The 5,557-nt window shown below is 37.9% G+C and overlaps 1 protein-coding gene across 1 annotated transcript in view; it reads right to left on the reverse strand.

The window, feature by feature from the left end:
• The window catches only part of LOC102738489 (protein SCAF11), a 534,109-nt gene that overhangs the window by 512,441 nt on the left and 16,111 nt on the right, over positions 1-5,557 (reverse strand). Inside the window, exon 2 of the mRNA XM_081821541.1 lies at positions 1,779-1,832. The gene's annotated coding sequence lies outside the window, so the exon portion shown is untranslated. The remainder of the gene's footprint in view (positions 1-1,778; positions 1,833-5,557) is intronic.

Consider the following 5,557-nt stretch of genomic DNA (forward strand, 5'->3'; position numbering starts at 1 on the left):
CATGAGAGGGGGGAGGGTTAGAGGGAGAAGCAGGCTCCTCGCCGAGCAGGGAGCCCGATGTGGGATTCTATCCCGGGACTCCAGGATCATGACCTGAGCCGAAGGCAGTCGCTTAACCAACTGAGCCACCCAGGCGCCCGTCAATCCCAGTCTTAAATAAAGCCATTAACTGCCTCCCAATTATCTATTAAAAATTTGATCCTCCCATTAAGAATGTTATTTTCACTTGAAGAAACCATAGTGAGGCTATTTTTTATTGATGTCCAGGGAGGGCTAGCATGCACTATTATAGGCCAGTGGTCAAAAAACTGGCCGAGTTTTTCTGTAAATAAAGTTTTGCTGAAGCACAGCCATGCTCATTCCTTTAGATATTGCCTATGGCTTCTTTTGCACAACAACGGCGAATAAAAAATAACTGTGACAGAAACCATATACTCTGCAAAGCCTAAAGTATCTACAACCTGGCCCCTTCCAGAAAAAGTTTACAGATGTGGCTTAGTCTCTCACTGCAGAGGGCTCTGCAAGCTTTCTAAAGTATAGGCATCTCTACATCTATATTCAACCTGTACTCTGGCCCAACAGTTAACTTATTACACATCTGAGTCAATGGTTCTACAATGTTGTCCTTGAGTTCCTTTTAAAACACCCCTGAAGGCTATGTGATTTTGTTGATTTATCTACATTTATTTTATCAATCTGGCTTAAACTATCACGGGTATTTGCTCTAGTGCCTTCAATTAATTCACTTCAGAGTAAGGTTAAGGCAATTAACTCCTTCAGCTTAATAATTATTTCCTTTCCAGAGAGCTGCTACATAATCAACTCAGTCCTGCTCTACCATTGTTGATTTTTAAATCCCTTACAAAATGCTCCCAAATTTTTTTTTCTACCTGTACAACAATTTTATTAGAGTTTGTAAGTAGACTTCTTTGCTTCAACTGGGTTATTCTAACATGTTTTTGTTTAAAATATCCCTCACCTGCATGTTTGTTGCTGGAGCTTTAATACCAGTATAGAGACAGGAATGTCCCTTTAAGCACAGGTTTTAGAAAAAACTGTCCAGGTTCAAACCACAACTAATCTGCCACTTACTAACTGTGTGACCTTAACCTCTTTAAGCCTGTTTCCTCATCTATCAAATGGAGATAAATGTAGTAACCACTTCAGTCATTATGAAGACTAAATTACATAATCACATAATCCTTTTTAAGTGCTTAGCACAAGACTAGCACAAAAGAAGTACCCAACAGCTAACACACAGGCACAAACACATGAACACCACCCCACCCCAAAAGGATCTTCGGTATATCATAGGATATAAGATTGTAAATCTGTATGACTCTCACTAAGAAGGGATTTTCATTATTTTAAAAACTCCTGTATTTCAAAGAATATCCACATAAAGAATGTGAGGAGGAAAGAGTTCACAGAATTTAAATTGTCAAATAGCTTTTCAAACAGATCTTATGTAAGGATAAATATGTTCTTTATTCTACACTGACAGTATTTATCAAGATTCCTATTTATCTGGAAACAAAAATGTTGAAGCAAGACAAAATCTAGGTCTCAAAAGAAAATAGTCCTAGGATTTTTGCATCCTATTTCCTACTTTATATATGTATAAGAAATAAAACACTAAATGGTTTTAACATGGCAACTCCAGCAAAAAAGAAGAGGTCATAGTTAAGTGAAGCTATAACCACAATTTCCAAGGTAGTACCTACGAGTGTCATTTTTAAGTTTTTCCTAACTATAGAAATATTCACAAGCCCTCTTACCTTTAAGATTCTTCAGGTGGAACAGTCACGTAATCAGTTTTCCATCAAACTATTCTGGGGAGGGAATTATGAAAATTAGTCCCATTTTACTTCACTTTCACCCAGCTGCTACCCTATTTATCTTGGGTTCAGAATAAAAGAGAACAGTTAAATATAAAGAATGATTTATTCCAGAAGGCCTTAAACAGTGAATACGATTTATTTAGAATGTAAGACATTTTGACACAGTTAAGTATATGCCTTCAACTATGAAAATACACACAGGTAATGGAGGCAAAGAATAACGAAAACATTTTGTTTAGTGAGAGAAGCACAAGAAGTCACATTTCAGCATATAGGAAAAAACCAATTGAAAACAAAGTAACAGAGAACTAGAAAAAAATCTACCCCAACAAATAGACTGGTCATATCACCTAAGAAGACAATTTAGAAAAAGATACAGAAATTCAACAACTACTAGAATTTAAATTACTTCCTGAACTCCAGACCTTTAGTATGCTTAACCAATAGTCACTTTTCTCTTTCTCTCTCTTTATTCAAATAGGCCCTATACCAGATTCCCTACCTTGCTACAGCCTGTATTTATTCATTTAATAAATATTTAGCCAGTGCCCCTATTTTCTAGGTACCATTAGGCCTTATGCACTGATACACAAAACAAAAACAAAAATCAAAAATTACAATATAGTACAGTATAGCAAGTGCTATGATGGGGGTAAGCACAAGATGTAACAGGAGCATATAATAAGCACCAAATCCTTGCAACATACGTACATTTGTAAAAAAGGCTTCCCAACTGAGACCAAAGGGATTAAAAACGTATTTTTCTAACCCCTGACCATTCTGTACCACTGCAGCATTTCCATCTTTAAAGGACACAGAACTGGAATTACCAATTCAAACATGATAGTGAGAATTTTAATTTTCAAAACAAAGGAAGGATACATGCAAATCAGAGCACATAGGTAAGTTCATGTGCTTGCTATGTTAGACTTCCTATATGGAAATGACCACTGGAAAAACATAAAAGATAACACTGTGCCTGACCCCACACCATAAAGGCTTAACCTCCAAAAAAGGTTTTCAGATAATGGCTGGACATACACACTGGTAAAAGAGAAGTATCTTTTCTCTTTCAACAAGTTTTATAAAATACTACATTCCACATAATTATCTGAGTATACTGATTGTCCAACTGAACACCATACATTTAAAAAAATAATCGGGGCAGGGTGCCTGGGTGGCTCAGTCGGTTAAGCACCTGCCTTCTGCTCAGGTCATGATCCCAGGGTCCGGGGATCAAGCCCCGCATTGGGCTCTCTGCTCAGCGGGGAGCCTGCTTCACCCTCTCCCTCTGCCACTCCCCCTGCTTGTGCACTCTCTTTCTCTGTCAAATAAATAAAATCTTTAGGAAAAAAAAAAAATAATCAGGGCACCTGGGTGGCTCAGTCAGTTAAGTGTCCAACTCTTGATCTCAGCTCAGGTCTTAATCTCAGGGTGATGAGCTCAAGCCCCATTGGGTGAAGCCTACTTAAAAAAAATTTTTTTTAAATAACTAATAGGTCTTTTTATAGTAAACAAAATGTTTGTCCCTTTAACACATCAATTTCTCTTTATTCATGATCACAATTATGTATTTTTTCAACATCACATTTTTTCAGTTAAAAATAAAATTCTTAATCAGAAAGTACAATGAAGGGGTGCCTAGGTGGCTCAGTCTGTTAAGTGTCTGCCTTCGGCTCAAGTCATGATCCACGGTCCAGGGATCAAGCCCACATCGGGCTCTCTGCTCAACAAGGAGCCTGCTTCTCCTCTCCCTCTGCCTGCCCCTCTGTCTGCCGCTCTACCTACCTGTGCTCTATCAAATAAATAAAATCTTTAAAAAAAGTACAACGAAGAGCCAGCAAATTATGTATTTACAAAAACAGCAACAGAATTTTCATTTCTACCAAGAGTTTCAATTTCACCCCAACTTTATAACTACAACCAAGAGTAAAACTGAAATGGATAAGACTTTCAATCAATTTCAGCTTTAGTGAACTCATTCACATGCTGTTATGGTCTGAATGTTTGCATCCCCCAAAATTCACATGCTAAAATGCTGAATATGTGATAGTGTAAGTGGGGCCTTTGGAAAGTGCTTAAATCATAAAAGTAGAACCCTCATGAATGGGATTAGTGCCTTATAAAAGAGGCTACAGAGAGATCCCAAGCCCCTTCCACCACAAGAGGATGCAAGGGAAAGTCTGTGACCTTGAAGAGGGCCCTCACCCAACCACCCTGCCGCCAGAACTCTGAGAAATAAATTTCATTGCTTATTAAGCTACCTGGTTTGTGATATTTTGTTATAGCAGCCTGAACAGATAAGACACATGCTCTTCTTTCAGTTACTATTGCACATCAGTCCCTGGAAATACTTTCTAATTTAGTTTTTGATAAGATCTTCAGTGATCTGGTTGCTTCTTAGCAACTGATCAACAACAGGATTTTCTGGGAATCTTTCATATTCAATTCCTTCATTCTGGGCCTATACCAAAAAAAAGCTTGTTTCCCAAGCACCATTCATTGATGACCAAATAATCTTATATCTTGTTGTTTACCAAGGAAACTGAAAATAAAAAAGATGAAGTCATCTACACTTATCAGTCTTATAATAAAATCAGCTTCCCGTATCAATCTAGGAAGTGAAGATATGCTTCAGAACGTCTCTAAAATTCTCGTGCAGTGTCTGCAACATCATGTGAGAGCCAAGAGTCCACTAATATGAAGCATATCACCTCATACTAAACTCTACAATGACCAATAACCTAATTACTGAAACAAATTATTTTTTTTAAAGATTTCATTTATTTGACAGAGTGCGTGCAAACATGGGGGGGGGCAGAGGAGGAGACAGAAGCAGACTCCTCAATGAGCAGGGAGCCCAACGCAGGGCTCAATCCCAGGACCGTGAGATCACATGATCTGTGCCAAAGGCAGATACTGAACCGAATGAACACCCAGGCACCCCCGAAGCAAATCATTTTTAAAAGGTTAGAATGAATAAAGAATAAAATAGTTCCAAAGTGAAGGGAACTGGAAATCCTTAGGCAGAACACATAGATTAAACTGAAAACAGGAAAACAAGTTTTTCAAATGTAATATAATTATGGAAAATTAGATTTCATGAAGACTATGCTCTAAAAGAGAAATTAATTTTCCTATTTCCTTTACATTTAATGTAGCATCATCTCCTCAATAGGGCTTGCACTGTTACACACAGGATCATGATATGTTAAAAAAAAATGTAACTGACAAACCAAATTTAAATGAAATAAGGAGATTCAAGTTGCCATTACGTTCTAAAATTGGTAATAAGTAAACAGGGCAGTTCTAGTTCTGGGTAAAATGGAGTAAGCACATTCCACCTTGTTAATCTCACTGACTGAAACTATAAAACCCAGACAGAATAAATGGAGCAGCTAATTGAAATTTTGAAAGTAAATAATAGCAGGTGGATTGGGGAAGAGCCCAGAATCTGATATATTATCAGGCTGGTAGTGAGCTTCTAATTTTTCCATCCAGTTTTGCCCCCAGCCTGGACTTAATGGCACCTGAAACCCAAAAAGTGGCTGTTGGGAACAGCAGAGAGAAAGAAAGCTCTAGGAAAAGCCCTCTATCTCTGTCCAAGGAGTGGAAAGGGGCCTCCTAATTGCTTAGAAAGAGTAAGGGAAATCTCTTCTTTTTTCTGTTCCTCATTCCCCATGACCCAATTCCCAAGCAATCCTGACAGCTGCAAC

This window comes from Leptonychotes weddellii, chromosome 5 (assembly GCF_054177405.1).
Source record: "Leptonychotes weddellii isolate Sample4059 chromosome 5, ASM5417740v2, whole genome shotgun sequence".
Taxonomy (NCBI): domain Eukaryota; kingdom Metazoa; phylum Chordata; class Mammalia; order Carnivora; family Phocidae; genus Leptonychotes; species Leptonychotes weddellii.